Consider the following 20,729-nt stretch of genomic DNA (forward strand, 5'->3'; position numbering starts at 1 on the left):
ATTAGGAGGTTGAACCCAGAGCCTCATGCAAACACTGCACAGTCCAGCAATACTTGGAAGAATTCTTTTCTTGACAGTTTTATGTGTGGAACTCAGGGCTCCGTATACACAAGGCATGTGCTCTAACAGTGAGGTACATCCGAACTAATAATTACTAATATGACTACTATTTTTTGATTTTATTCTTTTGGCGGTACGAGGTTAGGTCTCACTCTAGGCCAGACTTGCCCCTCCATTCATCACAACCCACCTGCCTCATCTTCCACCCTCCCTAGTCTTAGAATTACATGGAAAAGCCACTATACCTGGTTTCTAAAGAATTTTTTTTCTTTTGAGAGTCCTCGTCTGGCTTTGAAATTAATATGTGGCTGAGGATGACTTTGAACTTCTGGTCCTCCTGCCCCTAGTTCCTATGTGTTGGGATTAGAGGCGGGTGCCACCATGCCCTGCTTTATGCAGTACTGGGTACTGAACCCAGGGCCTCCTGCATGCCAGATGAATGCTCTACCGACTGAACTACATCTCCAGTGATAATTAAACTTTAAAAATTGTTAAATTCTGCTTTATTACTGTGTGATTGCATATGTGTGTGATATACATGTTTGAGTATTGGTAGTAGTTGTCAGAGGACAATTTATTCTTGCACGGGGGCTGGGGAGGGGTGTTAATTCTCTTGTCCCACTGTGGGTTCTAGGGATCAACTTCAGGTTGTTAGGCTAGTTTCTTTCTTTCTTTCTTTCTTTCTTTCTTTCTTTCTTTCTTTCTTTCTTTCTTTCTTTCCTTTTTTATTTTTTTAATTTTTTATTTATTTTTTATTTTTATTTATTTATTTTTTTTTGCTGTTTCAAAGGGCTTTATTTTTACTTGGTCCAAGACTTGAGAGGGGCTCCAGGGCATTACAAAGTTGCCTAGTGGCTTCTTGAGAGGTTCGGGTGAAGGTCCTGAGGCTGGCTGGTGCAGAGCAGAAATGGGAGCCCCTCGGAAGGAGAAATCCCCTAGTCACGCTTGAGAGTGAGCCGCTCAAAAGGGACTCCCCCAGAGATGCCTGGGGCCCAGCAGCCAACCGGCAGAGGTTGATGACCTTCACCTCCTCTTCCAGGAAGTGGTATTCAAGGAATTCACAGAGATGAGAATCAGTGCGAGCAGAACCCAGGGAAGGAACACCCAAGAGGGCCTGGTTCAAGTTCTCCAAGGTCAAGGCAGCTTCCATGGCCTCCTGGGTTTTACCCCACTCATTTTGAGATGGCTTCTGCACATCCTGAAAGAGTGCACGGCCGCAGCGATCGTTCTGCATCTTGAGGAGACGCTCAGCGCCCTTGCACTTCTCCTCGGTCACTTCACAGAAGTGCCCTACACCCTTCAGAGCCACGTCATCCCAATTAAAATGGTAGCCCAGAGAGAGGTAGGTGTAGGAGGCCCGCAGGTACATGTTGACCAGGCAGTTCAAGGCGACCTCCACTTCAGTGGAATAATTCTGATGAACCTGGGAGGTCATGGCTGAGACTCATTCTGGGGCTACCTGCAAAGAGATGACAGTGCTGGCTGGTTCTAGGAGCTGAAGGAGGTAAGAAGATGGTCCCAGAGGCTGCGACTGGAGAGGATAAGGCACAGTGGAAACTAACGAAGGGAGGCCCCGGTTTGTTCTGTCCAAACAGTGTTGAAGCAAGACACAGATCCACGGGATCTCCGAAGGGGTAGGTTAGTTCTTTTCACTGAGCCATCCAACTCACAGGCTCGTGAATAAAAATGGAAAAACCTACTAATGAATTTCATATTTATAAATCAATTTGGGCTAACGGTGTATCTTTGTTAGGGTTACTATTGCTGTGCTGAAACACCAGGACCAAAAGCATATTGGGCAGGCAGTGATGGTGCACGCCTTTAATCCTAGCACTCAGGAGGCAGAGGCAGGGGATCGCTGTGAGTTCGAGGTCAGCCTGGTCTACAGAGTAAGTTCTAGGGTGGTTATTCAGAGAAACTCTGTCTTGGAAAAACAACAACAACAACAACAACAACCCCTCCCCCCCAATAAAAAGCAAATTGGGGAGGAAAGGAATTATTTGGCTTATATATACTTTATAGGACCATTTTATAGGACTATAAAGTTTGAAGGAAGTCAGGATAGGAAGTCAAACAGGGCAGGAACCTGGAGGCAGAGGCTATGGAGGAGTGTGCTGTGTACACTGACCTGTTTTGCCTGCTTTCTTTTAGAACCTAGGACCACTAGCCCAGGGATGGAACAACCAAAATGGGCTGGGTCTTCCCTCTTTAATCACTGATTTAGAAAATGCCTATGTGCCTACAGCCTGATCTTATAGAGGCTCTGTCCTCTCTGCTGACTCTAGCTTGTGTCAAGATGACTAAAACTAGCCAGCATAGAGTGCGAGTCACACACATGCCTAGCAGGGCCCTGAGTTTGATTTCCTGAAGAGAAAATTAAAAAGCACAGGACTTTGTGAACAATTCCCTTGGGCATTTTTTTTTTTATTTGTGTGCAATTGATCTTAGCCACAAACTGCTTGACAACTATGGGTCCAACTTTTCACTTGAAATATTCGTTCTTGCTCTGTCTTTTTCGGGGGTGAGAAAGGCAGGGGGAATCTGGGGATCAGAGTCTGTGCCAACTGGCAAGCACTCTATCATTAAGCCACATCTCCAGCTGAAACATTCTGTGGAGATGACTCAGTGGTTAAGCTCACTTGCTGCTGCTCTTCCAGAGGACCCAGGTTCAAGTCTCAGCACATCCATGGTGGCTCACAACTCTATGTAGCTCCATTCCCAAAGGATCTGATACCCCTTCAGGCTTCAGATACCAGTCTCATATGTGGTGCACACATATGCTTGTAGGCAAAACATTCATACACTTACAATAGAAATATTTATTTTATTTTATTATGGTTTTTTGAGACAGGGTTTCTCTGTAGTTTTGGAGCCTGTCCTGGAACTAGCTCTTCTAGACCAGGCTGGCCTCAAACTCACAGAGATCTGCATGTCTCTTCCTCCCCAGTGCTGGAATTAAAGGTGGGCGCCACCACTACCCACCACAATAGACATATTTTTTTAAAAACATCATAGCACCAGTGAGAAAAGGAGAAAAATAAGTGGTCCTTCCTACATGTCTCTATTAAGGAGATTCCTTTTACTTTCCCTTCCTTCCTTCCTTCCTTCCTTCCTTCCTTCCTTCCTTCCTTCCTTCCTTCCTTCCTCTTTCTCTCCTTGTTTCTTTCTTATATATTTGTTCATTAATTTTGTTTGTTTTAGTTGTTTTTATTGAGCGATACTTTTCCACTCCCCTCCCTTCTGCCCCCTCCCCTTCTACCTCTCCCATGACCCTCATGCTCCCAATTTATTCAAGAGATCTTGCCTTTTTCCCCTTCTTATGTAGATCCATGTATGTCTCTCTTAGGGTCCTCTTTGAGGCTTAGGTTGTCTGAGGTTATAGACTATAGGTTCATTTTTTTCTTTGCTTTATATCTAGAAGCCACTTAAGAGTGAGTATATTATATTTGTCTTTCTGGGTCTGTGTTACCTCACTCAATATGACTTTTTCTAGATCTATCCATTTGCCTGAAAATTTCAAGATATCATTATTTTTGACCCCTGTGTAGTACTCCATTATGTAAATATACCACATTTTCTTTATCCATTCTTCGGTTGAGGGGCATGTAGGTTGTTTCCAGGTTCTGGCTATTACAAATAATGCTGCTATGAACATAGTTGAGCACATGACCTTTTGATATGATTGATCATCCTTTGGGTATATACCCAACAGTGGCATTACTGGGTCTTGAGGTAGATTGTCATTTTCTGAGAAATCACCATATTGATTTCCAAAGTGGGTGTACAGTTTGCACTCCCACCAGCAATGAAGGAGCATTTCCCTTACCCCACTTCCTCTCCAGCATAAGTTGTCATCTTGGCCATTTGGCCAGTGTTTTTGATCTTGGCCATTCTGAAAGGTGTAAGATGGAATCTCAGAGTTGTTTTGATTTGCTTTTCTCTGATGGCTAAGGATGCCGAACATTTCCTTAAGTGTCTTCTAGCCATTTGAAATTTGTCTGTTGAGAGTTCTCTGTTTAGGTCTATACCCCATTTTTTTTCAAATGGGTTATTTGTTCTTTGACGTCAAATTTCTTGAGTTGATTTCTTTTTTGTTTTTTGTTTTTTTTTTTTTTATATTTCGCAGATCTGTCCTCTGTCCCATGTGGGGTTGGTGAAGATCTTTTCCCATTCTGTAGGTTGCCGTTTTTGCCTTGTTGAAGATGTCCTTTGCTCAGGAGGTCTCATTTATTAACTGTTTCTCTTAGTGTCTGTGCTGCTGGGGTTATATTTAGGAAGTAATCTCCTGTGCCAATACATTCAAGTGCACTTCCCACTTTAACTTCTATGAGGGTCAGTGTGGTGTTGGGACTAATGAGTCCTGGCCTTCAGCTGGATATTGAGACTAATGAGTCCTGGCCTTCAGCTGCTTTTCCTTCCTAGAACCTTCTAATTGAAGTTACTAGAAGCTGTGCCTAGCTTAGAGGATCAGAGGATGGGATTTTCACCTGTTGGCCATTGACTACAATGTATTTAAGCCTACATGGTGCTAATAAAGAGGGGCTTTGGTATCAGTGTTTAAAGGTCTGTGTGTCAGTCTGTCTCTGTGTGTGTATTCTCAACCTCCAGCCCCTTTTTCAAAGCTCGCGAACTGGGGTCTAGTGCACAGAGTGCAGACACGGGGGCCTGGTGTGCGGTAGTGTGGTTGGTTTTATGTTGAAGTCTGACCCATTTGGACATGAGTTTTGTGATGGTAGTAGAAATGAATTTATTTGCATACTTCTACATGTTGATATCCACTTATGCCACCACCACTTGTTGAATATGCTTCCTTTTTCCATTTTATATTTTTGGCTTCTTTGTCAAAAATAAGATGTTCATAGGTATTTGGATTGACATCCGGGTCTTTGATTCGATTCCATTGGCCCTCCTCTCTGTTTTTATGCCAATACCAGGCTTTTTTCATTACTGTAGCTCTGCATTAGAGTTTGAAGTCAGGGATTGTGATGCCTTCAGAAGTTCTTTTGTTATATAGGATTGTTTGGGCTATCCTGGGTTTTTTGTTTTTCCATATGAAGTTGAGTATGGTTCTTTCGAGGTCTGTGAAAAATTTTGTTGGGATTTTGATGGGCATTGCAATGAATCTGTAGATTGCTTTGGTAAGATTGCAATTTTTACTATGCTAATTCTACCTACCCAAGAGCATGGGAGATCTTTCCATTTTCTGGTGTCTTCTTCAATTTCTTTCTTCAAAGTTTTAAAGTTCTTACTGGTCTTTCACTTGTTTGGTTAGAGTTACCCCATTATATTTTGTTTTATTTGTGACTGTTGTGGAGGGTGATGTTTCTCTGATTTCTTTCTCAGTCCGTTTATCATCTCTTCAAAGGAGGGCTACTGATTTTTTTTTTTTTAGTTAATCTTGAATCCTGCTACATGACTAAAGGCATTTATGAGTTGTAGGAGTTCCCTGGTAGAATTTTTGTGGTCACTTATGTATACTATCATATTGTCAGCAAATACTGAGAGTTTGACTTCTTCTTTTCCGATTTGTATCCTTATGCTCTCCTTTTGTTGTCTTATTGCTCTAGCTATAGCTAGAACTTCAAGTACTATATTGAATAGATATGGGGAGAGTGGACAATCTTGTTTTGTCCTGATTTCAATGGAATTGCTTTGAGTTTCTCCCCATTTAGTTTGATGTTTGCTGTTGGCTTGCTGTATATTGGCTTTATTATGTTTAGGTATGTTCCTTGTATCCTTATTCTCTCCAAGACTTTTATCACGACAGGGTGTTGAATTTTGTCAAAGAATTTTTCAGCATCTAATGAGATGATCATGTGTTTTTTTTCTTTCGGTTTATATGGTGGATTACACTGATAGATTATCATATGCTGAACCATCCCTGCATCTCTGGGATGAAGCCTACTTGGTCATAGTAGATGATTTTTCTGATGTGTTCTTGGATTTGGTTTGCCAGTATTTTATTGAGAATTTTTGCATCAATTCTCATGAGAGAGATTGGTCTGTAATTCTCTTTCTTAGTAGTGTCTTTGTGTGGTTTGGGTATCAGGGTAATTGTAGCCTTGTAGAGAGTTTGGCAATGTTCCCTTCTGTTTGTATTGTGTGGAACAATTTGGGGAGTATTGGTATTAGTTCTTCTTTGGAAATCTTGTGGAATTCTGTGCTGAAACAATCTTGCTCTGTTTTTGGGGGGGGGGCATTTTTGAAGACTTTTTATTTCCTTTGCGGTTATAGATCTATTTAATTTAATTTTCTAATCTGGTCTTGATTTAATTTTAAGTATATGTATCCAGAAAATTGTCCTTTTCCTTTTTAAGTTTTCCAGTTTTGTGGAATGCAGGGTTTTTAAAAAGATTTTTTAAAAAGATTTATTCATTTATCTATTATATATACAGTGTTCTGCCTGCACAACTGAAGAGGGCACCAGACCTCACTATAGGTGGTCGTGAGCAACATGTGGTTGCTGGGAATTGAACTCAGGACCTTTGGAAGAGCAGCCAGTGCTCTTAACCTCTGAGCCATCTCTCCAGCCCAAATGCAGGTTTTCGAAATATGACCTGGCGGTTCTCTGGATTTCCTCCATGCCTGTTATTTTGTCCACCTGTTTATTTCTGATTTTGTTAATTTGGATAGTCTCTTTCTGTCTTTTGTTTAGTTTGGATAAAGATTTGTCTATTTTGTTGATTTTTCTCGAAGAGCCAACTCTTTGTCTCATTTGATTCTTTGTATTTTTTGTTGTTGTTGTTGTTTCTATTTTGTTGATTTCAATTCTCCATTTGATTATTTCCTGCCTTCTAGACCTTCTGGGTAAGTTTGCTTCTTTTTGTTCTAGAACTTTCAGGTGTTCTGTTAACATGCTAGTGTAGTAATTTTTCCAGCTTCTTTATGTAGGCATTTAGTACTATGATCTTTTCTCTTAACACTGATTTCATTGTATCCCATAAGTTGGGGTATGTTGTGAAGTAATTTTTATTGAATTTTAGGAAGTCTTTAATTTATTTCTTCCTTGACCCATTCATTGGTGGTTCAGTGAGCATTGTTCAATTTCCATGTGTTTGTGGACTTTCTGAAATTCTAACTTTAAGTTATGGTGATCCTATAAGATACATGGGTTTATTTAAATTTTTTTTCAATTTTTCTTGTATCTGTTGAGGTTTGCTTTGTTACCAAGTATGTGGTCAATTTTTAAGAAAGTTCCATGGGGTGCTGAGAAGAACATATATTCTTTTATGTTTGAATGGAATGTTCTATAGATGTCTGTTAAGTCCATTTGAGTCACCTGTTAGTTCCTTTATTTCTCTGTCAAGTTTCTGTCTGGTAAACCTGTCCAGTAGTGAGAATGGAGTGTTGAAGTCTCCCACTATTAGTGTGTGGGATTTAATGTATGATTTAAGCTTTAGAAGTGTTTCTTTTACATATGAGGGTGCCATTGTATTTGGGGCATAGACATTCAGTATTGAGATTTCCTCTTGATGGATTTTTTTTTCTGTGACTAATACGAAATGACCTTCTTTGTCTCGTTTGACTGATTTTAGCTTGAAGTCTACTTTGTTAGATATTAGGATAGCTACACCCTCTTGTTTCTTAGGTCCATTTGATTGGTGTATTTTTTCCGAACTCTTTACTCTGAGGTGATGTCTGTCTTTGAGGTTGAGGTGTATTTCTTGTATGCAGAGGAGGGATGGATTCTGTTTTTATATTCAGTCTGTTACTCTGTGTGAGTCGATTTATATTAAGTGATATTAATGACCAGTGATTGCTAGTTGCCGTCATTTTAGATTTGTTATAGGTGATGTTTGTTATTCTGTGTGCTTTTCCCTTCTTTGGGGTTTGCTGCTATGAGATCATCTATTGTCTGCATTTTGTGGTGTGGCTGATTTCCTTTCCTGATTTTCTAGTACTTTGTGTATGGCTGGGTTTGTGGATAGGTATAGTTTAAATCTGATTGTCAGGGAATATCTTGTTTTCTCTGTTTATGGTAATTGGAAGTTTTGCTGAGCATAGTAGTCTGGGCTGCCATCTGTGGTCTCTTAGGGTCTGTAGCACATCTGTCCAGGACCTTCTGGCTTTCATTGCTTCCATTGAAAAGTCAGGTGTAATTCTAATAGGTCTGCCTTTATATGTTGCTTGACTTTTCTCCTTTCCAGCTCTCAACATTCTTTCTTCATTCTGTATGTTTAGTGTTTTATTATGTGGCGAGGGGACTTTTTTTTTTTTTTTTTTGGTCCAGTCTATTTAGTGTTCTGTAAGCTTCTTGTACCTTTGTAGGCATATCTTTCTTTATGTTTGTTTGTTGGTTTGTTATTTTTCTTTTATTTATTACTAACTAATAAACACCCTACTTATTTATAAATTTACTATTTAACTGCTTTTCTGATACTGGGGATGGGACCCAGGGCTTCACAGGTGTTAGGCAAACGCTGGGCCACTGAATTAATTTTCCTTTTCACTGTTTATTATGTAGATTGGCTTTACCTTCTTTCTTCATTAGCATGTTAATGTTTTCACACCTCTAGCATATGATCTTCTTCAGTTCTTTCCATTTTCGCATGACAAAAGTGCCAAGAAGCCACCTGCTAGGGTAGAGGCATCCAGGTTGGGGGAACAGCTGCTGAGCGGGAAGCTGCTTTGTTTCCTTGGGAGAGGAGTAAACTGAAAGCTTCAGCATCTGAACAACTTTTTGTTCCTTCATTTAAGGAAAACAAGAAAAAGCATTCAAGAACCAGTTGACAAAGTCTCTACTTAGACACCTCTGTCGATTTCTCTTTTTGATTAAAGTTTACCTGGAGGCTTTATCCTTGCCCCTCTTAGTATAGTTATAACAAGAAGCCTTCTGGGTTCGTTTAGCAAGATTCCCCTAGCCTGTTTACCTTATCACCCTGGCCTGCCTTCAGCAAGGGTACTGTTACTTGAGTCACGATCCATTTTACCCCAAGTCTTTTTGCCTTAGTCATTCTCTCCCTGCTGAACCCTACCTGCTCTTTGATGAGAGTCCCTCCTGTCCTTGCTATTTGTGAGATAGAGGCCAGTTCTATGCTAACAATTTTTTCCTCCTTGTACAGTAATTGCCTTTAAGTACCTTTAATGCATTCCAGTGAATTTTGCCCAGCGGTTTCTTTCTTGGGATGCCTTTGAACAGATCAAGCTTACAGAAACATTTGCGCCATACTGCTCTGAAGAGATTACATGTTTGTCTGATACAGGCACAGAAAGACATGAAGGTAGAAGTGAGGTGGTTGTCAGTGTTGTCATTTCCACCCCGCTCCTACCTTCAAGTCTTTCTCTGTGTGTATGATCTTGATTGAAATATATTGTGTATGCGTATGAAGTAATAATGAAGCTATCATTACATAAAATTGATATACGCTGATAAAATTTAAAAAATTTTAATGATAGTCTTTAGAAATAAGCCATGACTGTGAAACTGTATATTTAGTTTTGAAATAGTAGAAAAAATGTAAAGAATAAACAAAGCCACAATTAACGGCTCAGATAATTAACTGCCCACCATTAACTCCTAATGACATTATTTTTTGGTATTATTATTTGTTTTTGCGGTGCTAGGGGTTAAACTCAGGGGCTAATACATGCTAGGCAAATTCCCTACCATTGACTCACATCCCCAGCCTTGTTTTTGAGACACAGTGTTGCTATGTAGCCTTAGTTGGCTTTGAACTTTTGTTGATTCCAGTCTCAATGTCCTGATTACAGCTGTATGCCATATGCCTGACCTCCTAGGACAGTATTTTGCCTCTGTTATTTATATTGGTTTGTGTGTGTGTGTGTGTGTGTGTGTGTGCATGCATGCTATGGTGGTATAGTGCTATAGTGGAGGTCAGAAGACACCCTGCTTTTGAGAAAGGGTTTCTCTGTGCTGCCTTGGCTATGCTAAAACTCACTCTGTAGACAAGGCTGGCCTCGAACTCACAGAGATCCACCTGCCTCTGTCTCCAGAGTGCTAGAATTAAAAGCATGTGTCACCACTGTCCAGTAACAGAACAACTTTAGAGAGCTGGTGCTTTTACTTGCTGAGCCAGGTCCTCAGCTCTTTTACCTTTTAAAATGTAATTGCTTCATTTGCTTCATTTCTTTTTATAAAACTTTTTTTTTTTTAAAAAAAATAGTTTCATGTGTCCCAGGCTGGCACAGAACTTGCTCTGAAGTCAAGGATAACATTAAATTTCTGATCCTCCTGCCATTACCTAGTAAGTGATGGTATCACAAGTGTGTGCCACCGTGCCCAGTTTATGCAGTGCTGGGGATAAAATCCAGGGTATCACATATGTTAGGCAAACACTCTACCAACTGAACTACATTCCCAGCCCTATAAAAACATGTATTTTAAAAAATTATTGAATATAAAAATATATAACCATATAAGTAAGAAATTATGTGGTTTTCTATGTATAGAAATATAGAATGGATACCATTTAACATGTTGTGTATGATATTTATTTCTGTAATACTGCTATATTTTTCATTACATAGTATGTAATTACCCAATGGTACATATATTATGTAGCAAGTAAATCTTATAATATATAAGTTCATTGTATATTATGATTATAATTTATGTTATACTATATTATTATGGATAACTTATACTGGTGTGCCACTACATAAATAATTATATTTTATATCTACCTACACAAATTATGTTTGTTATATACTAAAATCCTTTTTTTTTGTTCATTTGTTTCTGTTTTTTTTTGAGATAGGTTTTTCTCTTTGTAGTTTTAGCTGTTTTAGAACTCAGTCTGTAGACCAGGCTGGCCTTGAACTCAGATCTGCTCCCTTCTGTCCCCTGAGTGCTGGGATCAAAGGTGTTTGCCACCACTGCTCAGTTGATTGGTTTTTTTTTTTTTTTTTTTTTTTTTTTTTTTTTTTTTTTGAGACAATGTCTCATGTAGTTTTGCCTAGCTATCACATGCCCAGATTATAGGGTGCTGGGGGTTACATTTAGGGCTTTGTGTGAATTGTGAGTGTGTAAGTTGTGGCTAGTACTCTATCAACTGAGCTACATCTCCCTTGTAACTTTTTCAATTTTGGGACAGGGGCTTACTAATGTACCCAGGCTGGCCTTCAACTTGAATTCTCCTGCCTCAGCTTCCCAGCTGCTGCTGTAACAGGCTTGAGTCATAAAGCCTGGCTCTTTCTATTCTATTCTATTCAATATCTTATTTTATTTTATGTCTTTGTGAGGGTGTCAGATCCCATGGAACTAGAGCTATAGACAGTTGTGAACTGCCATGTGGGTGTTTGAAATTGAACCTGGGTCCTCTAGAAAAGGAGCCAGTACTCTCCAGCCCCATGCCTGGCTCTTAATTTGTCTTTTCTTATGGTGCTCTAAGCCATGGATTTAAATTAATAGAATAAAAGATATCTTTTTTTTTCCCCCTGGAGCAGCATCTCAAAAACAATACATTCTGAAAGTTCTCCTAATTCAAGATGATAGAAAACATGACAATGTTTATCTCTGCCCAAGTCTTGGACTCCTGGAAAGTAGAAATGCCATAGAAATCTCCTTAACTTTTGTCACACCTACATTTCTTTGCACGCTTCCTCATAGCTTAACAAAATTTACTGTCCATGTTTCTTGTGGTTCCCTGGCTTGCTGACCTCTATAAAATTCTGCACCTCTTCCTCTTCTTTGAGCTAGTCTTCCATGAAAATAAACATTTTTCATACTACAATACAAAAAAATGTTTTGAATTGACCAATTGTGCCTTTTATAACAACAACTGAGAGATTTTTTTTTTTTCTTACTAGACCCGGTACAGTGTATAACTTTTGTTCTTGGCTCTTTCTGATTTCCGACTTTAAACTACAAAAGTGAGCTGCTACGAGATCCTTTGGTTTCCAGACCCGGGCTTCTGTACTCATCAAGATGATTCCCCAAGTCTTTAAAACTTTGTTTTTATTTTTAAATGTTATTTTATGTGCATGGGTGTTTTTCATGCCAAGGGGGTCAGAAGAAGTTCTCTGATGGATCCCCTGAGACTGGAGTTACAGATGATTGTTAACCATTATATGGGTGCTGGGAATTGAACCTGGGTCTTGTGCAGGAACAAGTATTCTTAACCTCTGAGATAACCTCTGCAGCCCCTTCCCTAAATCTCTTAATGATATCATACATAGATAATAAGTCTTTAGGAATGTCATTAATCAGTAGATTAGCACCATTTAAAAAGGCTTTTTTCTCCTCTAGTTTTACTTTCTATCTTGCTTTTCCCCCCTTTTGTATCATTCCTATATTGTCCTCAGATCTAGTCCTTTCATATTCTCTTGGTCCATCATTTAAGAAATATCTTTGGCTGGGCAGTTGTGGCACACTCCTTTAATTCCAGCACTTGGGAGGCAGAGACAGGTGGATCTCTGTGTGTGGGTTCGAGGCCAGCCTGATTTACAGAGTGAGTTCTGGAATAGCCAAGGCTACATAGTGAAACCCTGTCTCTAAAAAGAAACAAAAAATCTGTGCATGTGTACGTGTGTGTGTATGGGTGTGTGTGTGGTGCCTGTGTGGAAATCAGAGGACAGTTTTTGGGAGTTAGTTCTCTCTTCCTGACCTGGTCTGAATTCAGATTGTCAGGTTTGGTGCGGCATCCACTGAACCTTTTCTCTGGTTCCCATTTCATCATTTTCATTCTTCTTATTGGCAAATAGCAATGAAATGTAATATAGGCTGATGGGAAAAACACAGCTCTTGGAGCTGTAAACCAAGTTCCAGTGCTGGCCTAGATGCTATGACAAGTGTAGAGGATTGAATTAGCACGTAGAGGATTGAATTAGTGCGTAGAGGATTGAATTAGCGCGTAGAGGATTGAATTAGGCAGAAATGGCAGTTTCCAAATGTATCACTCACGGCAGGAAGTCCCAACAAGAATCTTACGGCTACATGTTCTAAGTGGCCTTATTAACTTACTCCTGACTGGCATCATTGCCAGAGTAATTCAGTTAATGACATGATCAAATAGTTTTCCTCATTTCTAGAAATTCTGTAATGGCTGCACATTTTGTGGTGAATAAAAAAATCATAGTCTCTCCTCCGGCAGCAAGGTCCTACACAAGCTGACTCACTCCAGTGGTCTGCCATTATCTTCTAACATTCTTGAAATGTTCATGTTGTCTTTAAAACCCACTAAGAATTGCCTTGGGGCTGGGGCATATTTCGGTAATAAAGCACGCACAAGGCCCTGGGTTCAATCTGCCCACCTTGCAAAATTGCCTTGTTTTCTTGGAATAAGATTTCTGTGGGTCCTGATTCTCAGGAATAATAAAGAAAGGTCTGGATTTTGTCAAAAACAAAACAAAACAGAGCCAGACATGGGATGATAGAGATAAATTTTGTTGAGAAATTTGCAGTAGAACAAAAGAGTATGGAACTGGGCTCAATAGCAAATATGGGAAAGACCCAGGAATTTACACTTAAGAAGCTATGGGAGGTAGGATGGTGGTAATATTGAATGGATGGAAAATTAGTGAGAAAGCACACCAAATATATTTTCTTGCAGTCTTGCTAAACTGACCAGATAGATTTTTCTCTTCCTTCCTCCCTCTGTCCCTCCCTCCCTCTGTCCCTCCCTCCCTCTGTCCCTCCCTCCCTCCCTCCCTTCCTCCCCCTTCTGGTTTTTCAAGACAAGGTTTCTCTTTGTAACGATTCTGGCTGTCCTGGAACTCACTCTGTAGACCAGGCTAGCCTCGAACTCAGAGATCCGCCTGTCGCTGCCTTCTGAGAGTGCTGGCATTAAAGGTTTGTGCCACCACTCCTCAGCCAGATACAAGTCTTGCTGAGACCAAGCCTGAGTTACTGATCAGATATCAAGAGTAGGAGAGGAGGAATTAGATCAGCTATCAAGTGATCAGATACCAAAGTTAGAAAATTCTTCCTAAACTGACGTAGAAGGATTCCTGCTAAAACTGGACCCTTTTAGGTCTGGCAGATTCTTTGCTTGGCTAATCTTTCTCTTCAAGCTCCTAAACCTGTTTACTTCCTTGTAAGATCTGCTAAATCAATTTAGCAAGGATACCCACCCCCAACACTAGCTAGCTGAGCACATTCCTTCCTAAAGGCTCTGTAGCTGATTCAACTAGACCCTTGTTAGGTCTCTTTAACCAGAACCTCCTTAGCCCTGAGAAATTCCATTTAGTGGTTTTCTATCTATTGACTCTCATTCTATTTTTTTTGTCTGTGAATTCCAACTTGTACGTGCTTCAGTCACAGTTGATCCTCAACCTGTCACCACCACATTTTCGCAGTCCTTAAATCTAAACGTATTCCTTACCAGGCTTTGACAAGTGTCACTGCAGAATTTTTTCTTCAGTACTGATTATGGCAAAGATGTCAGGTTGCTTGCCAGAAACAAAGGTATACCAGCTGTTCCTCACCTCTGTGTAATTGCAGCCAAGATCATCTCAGTTGCAGCTTTGCTGCCAAGATCATATTCAGTTCTGTAGCCGCCGGGTGGAGTGGCGCACGCCTTCAGTCCCAGCACACAGGAGCCAGAGGCAGGCGAATCTCTGGGAGTTCCAGGTCAGTCTGGTCTACAACAGCAAGTGCCAGGACAGCCAGCTGGCTACATAGAAGCTTTGTCTCGAAAAATAATAAGTAACAGACTTGTGTTGATTAGACAAAGTAAGCTATGTTCAGCTTTTGTTATGTTTTGCTGAGGTCCCAATTAATGGGGATCTGAGATTTTGAAGTTTCCTGCAGATTAAAAGTTTTCCAGTTTCTATTTTTTTTTTCTTCTGGGTTTGTTTTTGTTTTTATTTTAACAAATTTCTGGAGCACACCGCGAGGAAAGACTGACCTTGGCAATAACTAGATAGAGCACTGCCAGTCTTCATGTGTGTGTGCCTGTGTGTCTGTCCATCCACGTGCCATGACAGCCCATGTGGAGGTCGCAAGACAGTTTTCAGGTGTCAGGTTCTCTCCCACCTTGCTGAAGCAGGATCTCTTTCTTGCTCTGTCTCACACAGTGTGCTGTAGGCTGGCCAGCCTCTGAGCTTCTAGGTGGTTTTCCTATCTCTGCTTTCAAACTTGATATAGGGGGGCTGGGATTCTAGACGTACGCTATTATATCTTTTTGCTGTTGTTCTTTATTTAAATTGTCTTTTAGGCTTATCTGATGTGTATAAAAGTTTTGCCTGCATGTGTGTTCTTGTCCATGATGATACCAGCCAAGGCTTCTCAAAGCCTCGTCTCCCTCCCTTTCTTTCCTCCACTTCCTCTTTCTGCACTTTTTCTTTTTGTACAGAATTTCATGTACTATAACCTGGCCTGGAACTTGTTATATTGCCAAAGATGACCATGAATTCCTGATTCTCCTGATTCTTCACCTCTCAAGAGCTAGGATTATACAACACTGACCCCCCCCCCCCCCCCGCTGGTATTTTTATTGACGTGCCATAATGTGTCCTGTTTTCTAATTTTTTTTTTCCGAGACAGGGTTTCTCTGTAGCTTTGGAGCCTGTCCTGGAACTAGCTCTTGTGGACCAGGCTGGCCTCGAACTCACAGAGATCCACCTGCTTCTGCCTCTCAAGTGCTGGGATTAAAGGCATGTGCCAGCACTGCCCGGCTCTGTTTTCTAATATTTTTAAAAGACTATTTTCATAATAACATATTTATGTATGTAGCTCAGATATACTTGTATTTTTGGCAGTTAATTTGGCTGGTGTGGTGGATGCCTATAATTCAGCACTTTGGGAAACTGAGACTGGAAAATTCTAAGTTCTATGACAATCTAGGTTACATAGTAATACCTTATTTAAAACAAGTGAAACTTTTCTGTAATGTGTGACAGAGTTTCAGTTAAATATTCTTTTCTTTTTTTTTTTTTGGTTTTGGGGATTATTTCAAAGTTCGAGGCTTGTGGCACAAGCAGAGAGTATTTCAGAAGTAAGTCATTTCCAGGCCTGAAGAATCTTTCTCCATGGCAACAGTAGATGGTGATAATTAGCGGCTTTCATCCCCTTGTTTACAGTTTTAAGTTAATGACAAATCAAGCTGAGGAGATCTTTCCAAGAGGCCAAGGCTGTGGGGGGCATCATGGTGTGGGGGTGCTGGATGGAAAACTACTAAGACATTAAGAGTAGAGAGAATCTACCTAAATTGATAAAATGAGATTGGTATCCAGAGTAGGGGGTGTGCCACAGAGCTCAGTGAATACAGAATCCACAGGACAAGCATTCCATAATGCACTCAGGAGAGAGCCTGGGGTGGGACAAGACAGACACCATGTCTGTCTTTCTGTGCCTAGAGAGACCGGAGAAAGGCTTCAAGGGAGGCCAGGAGAGGGCTTTAGGCCCCCTTGAACTGAAGTTAGAGGTAGTTGTGAGCCACCATGTGGGTGCTAGGACTTGAACCTGGATCCTCTAGAAAAGCAGCCAGTGCTTTATAACTGCTGAGCCAGCACTCCAGCCTCTGAACACCTGCATGTTAATTGTAACGGGCAATAAAAGTCAAATCACACAGGTTTGAGGAAGGAAACATTTGAGCCTCAGCTTCAGCAGGATGAGAAAACAGCCTTTTCAGAACGACTGAACTGTCATATTGTTACTAATTAATCTATTATTACTCTTTAAATATGTATGAGTGTTTTCCATTCATACAGATCTGTGCACCACATCAATGCCTGGTACCTATAGAGGCCAAAAGAAGGTTTTGGTTTCCCTGGACCTGTAATTACAGATAGTTGTATGCTTTGTGGGTACTGGGAACAGGACCTGGATCCTACTGAAGAGCAGTCAGTACTCTTCTGACCCATCTCTCCTGTACCAACTTCTGCCCTGTTCCAACTTCTGTCCTATTCACAGTGCCCTCAGCTTACATTTCATACCACTATAGCCAGAAAGACAGACAGAAAGAGAGAGACAGAGACAGAGAGACAGACAGAGAGAACTGAATTGAGTTCACCTGCTTCTGGGACTGGGCGTACTGTTAGTGGGACAACACTTGGTCTAGCATTCAGAAGACCATAGAGTGCATCCAGAACCACAATGAGAGGAAGAGAGAAGGGAGCAGAGGAAAAGAGAGGAAGGAAGGATGGCAGGGTAGGGGAAGGGAAGCAAAGGAGGGGGAAGAATAGAAGGGGTTACTTTTGCTTGCAAAAACCACAGAGACCTCAAGAGTGACCTTAGAGGGCACAAACCTACCACTTGGAAAAGTGCAGGCCCAAACAGGAGGATATTTGCCTTGTCCCCAAGGCCCAGAGCCAGCCCAGTGCTCACAGACACAACAGTCTCTGAAGATCACCCACATCCTTGGCTTCTTTTGTCCGACCTGAATGGGGGAGACCAAATGCTCCTCAAGGCTAATTTCCTGACAATTAATTCAGAACTGATTCTTCCAGAGATGGTCACCTCCTGGGTGGTGTCCACAGCACAGGACTGTCCCAGAGCCCTGAGATGGGCTCTTCTGGGTTCCCACTGCCTGGTGCCTTCCTTAAGCCCGGGGAGCAACTGGGTTTGCAGGCTCCTCCCTAGGTGGCCTCAGGCTCTGAGAAGGCCCACCTCTTGCCCACTGTGCACTGCCCAGCAACTCAGTCTCTGATGAATAAATGAAGCTGCCAGAGTCAAGCTAGAGTTCCAGCTCAGGCACCTGGTATCAGTATCTCATGCTGATAGCCTGTTCTCCTGCTGTGTAGTGTATGTGTGCCTGTGTGTTTGTGTGCGCTTTCCTCCCCGCCCCCGTGTGTGTGTGTGTGTGTGTGTGTGTGTGTGTGTGTGTGTGTGTGAGAGAGAGAGAGAGAGAGAGAGAGAGAGAGAGAGAGAGAGAGAGAGAGAGAGACTCCTTTCTCGCTTCTGGAGATTCCTGAGGTGGTTTTTACAATTTTTGTTCCTGGTTTTGAGACAGCTTCTCATATATTCCAGGCTGTCACAAACTCGCTATGTGTCTGAGGATGACTGCGAACTCTGTATCTTCCTTCCTTCACCTTCTAGTTGAATGGCAAGTAGCCAGCCTGCCCCATGATGACTCACCTACATGCCGCTTCTCCCTAAGCATGGGGCTCAAGAGCAAGGGGCTGTTGTGCTGGAGAAAATGCCTGTGACCAATGCAGGCATTTTGGAGACAATCAATATCCTTATCTAGACACACAACTTGGCCAGAGGAAATGAGGCTCAGAAACAGTAGGAAGCAGGCAGGAAGAGCCTCCCAGGCAGGAAGGTGATTGAAACCCAGGCACCATTTATGCACCAGGGACTGTGTATGGCTCTTTGGCTGAGATTGCAGAGACCTCAAAGCTCCAATAAGAGCTCTAGAGATTCTCTGGCCTCTTTACTGTAAAGATAAGGAAACAGACCTTGGGAGGGGAAGTGGCCTATCTAGGGTCCCAAAGCAGCATACTGTTATAACAGAGACCAGGACCTGTTTATGGGCCTCTTCAGCCAGAGCTGGCTCCTGTCCTCCAAGCTAAGAAAGTCCCTTACCCCCAGGATAGAGAGCTGACTTGACAGTGTCTTCCGGAATGAGTAATGACTTCCTATGGCCCTCAGAGGAAGCCAAAGGTATTTTCTTCAAGACACCTAGGTCCAGGCTGTTCAATGGGCTCTCCTGGCCTCTTCTGGGAATAAGAGGGACCATCGTTGATCACTCTGGAGTGTCTGATGGTTAGTCTTGCATAAAGACTGGATTTTCTCCCCAAAGCTGGCTTGTGATTGCAGCCACCTCTCTTCCAAGAAGACCTTTCACTCAGGAAAACATGCGGTTGGTCCCCATTTGGGAAACATCTTCCTAATGCCCCAGGGGTTCTCACTAGACTGGGGGCACAGCTACCTAAGAGTCAAGGTCCCCATAGTCTTCAAGCTTCAGGGGAGAGTGAGGCACGTGTACCCAAGGACAAACTCCTAGGAGGAGAGAGGTGAGCCAGGCCTGAGGTCAGAGGAAGGGGGACAATGTTGATCTTTGATGTATGCTAGGGAAGACCCAGAGAGGCCTAGGGGTTTTTGGGGTAGAGGCCTTCCCTACCCTTTCTCAAAGGCTTCTTTTAAGGTTGACGTAAGTTAACCCAACTCTAGCATCTGTCAGGACATCCAGCTCTTCATTTCACGACTTTGACTCTCAGTGCCGTCTTGGAACTGAGGATCCAGCATGGCCTTAAGTACCACAAGGCACAGCTCCCACAGGTCTCGGGAGGAGTCTGTCAACCAATGGTTCCTGTCATTCAGTCTATTCAAGCTTCCACAGGTTTCAGGAGGAATGTATCAGTGGTTCCTGTCACTCAGTGTATTCTGGAGGGGACACCTATGGAAAAACGTGTGCACTGTGGAAATTCTCCACAGGTGACTGACTATCCTGTTCTAGGACCCTCTCAGAGGGTGCAAGGCAGGCACTTCTTTTTCCTTTTTAAAGAGATGGTCTCTCTATTACATAGCCCTGGCTGTCCTGGAATTCACTACATAGACCAAGATGGCCTCGAACTTGCAGAGATCCACCTGCCTCTGCCTCCAGAGTGCTGGGATTAAAAGACATGCACTGCCTGACTGTGCCACATTTTTATGGTGTTATTTGGGGGCGGAGGCAGAGTCTTCTAGTGCTGCCCACTGGAAAAAACACTGCAGTGCATTTTATGACATTGAATGAGATGTTGGACATTTGACACAGTATTTGATGATGCCATAGGGTCACACTCATCGTAGGCCATATTGATGAGATATCGGACATTTGACACAGTATTTGATGGTGTTATAGGGTCACACTCATCGTAGGCCATATGACAGCAAAGCTGAGTGTCAGGAGTTCTGGACTGCATCCTGAACTTCCTAGGGATCCACTGCTCAGATGAATGGCTTGGGAGCTGACCATCCCTAAGTCTGGGTGCTGTGTAGAGGAGCACTCATCACAACGTTCTTGTGTTAGGTTTGCTGTTTTCCATAACAGCCATCTTTACATGCGGAACACAGAAAGTTCTAAAGGAAGGTGTTTACCCAAGTGTGACTTACCTCACTCCCTTGAGAAGGCATTTTGTATGGCGATTAGCCTCCACAGAGGTGACCAGAGCTCTCTGTGTGTCTGTGTGCACTAGCAGTACTGTGGGAGGCAGGCAACAGCTTGTGCCTGGAGAGCACTAGCCTGCCCTCTCACTTCAGTCCCCTCATTCTGGTGGAATCCATGCTGCCTCTCTCAGCCCGTGGAGGCAGGCTTGTGTGCTGGGCAGTGGAAGAGAGAGAACAAAACCCTTCCCTCAGGAGAAAGGGAGGGAGAGAAGCAAGAAAGGCCCTGAGAGGCAGGAAGGAGCCTGAGCTTAACCTGGGGGAAGAGGTGGCCATCAGTCTCCCGATGTTAGCTTCCTGTGTCTCCTTTGTTGTTGTTGCTACAACAGGAGTGGACCCTCTCTACTCCTGGGGCTGCCTTCAACTGCTGATTCTCTGAAGATGTGGGGACTCTGGGAAAATGTCTGTTAGCACAACAGAGTCAATTCTGGAAAGGCCACTCCTGGTGCCTCTCATTCTGGGGAAGTTGTTCACCAAGTAGTAATTCTCCCTAGGTGACCACCCTCTTGTCTTGGACCTATCTCAGAAAGCTTGAGGCAAGGCCTTCTTCAAGGCTTGGCAATCTTGCTGTTACAGCAGGGAGAGGCAGTGCCTCTGGCCCTGCCCACTGGCCTAACAGGGAAGCTGATAATGTTAGTTGATTCTATGTTGGGGCATTTTTTCAGGCCTAGGTATGTAG

The 20,729-nt window shown here is 42.3% G+C and overlaps 1 pseudogene; it reads right to left on the reverse strand.

The window, feature by feature from the left end:
* Nucleotides 1-995: 995 nt before the first annotated feature.
* LOC119805200 lies at nt 996-1,495 on the reverse strand (annotated as a pseudogene).
* Between the last annotated feature and the right edge of the window lie 19,234 nt (nt 1,496-20,729).

The sequence above is a fragment of the Arvicola amphibius genome, chromosome X, assembly GCF_903992535.2.
Source record: "Arvicola amphibius chromosome X, mArvAmp1.2, whole genome shotgun sequence".
Lineage (NCBI taxonomy): Eukaryota > Metazoa > Chordata > Mammalia > Rodentia > Cricetidae > Arvicola > Arvicola amphibius.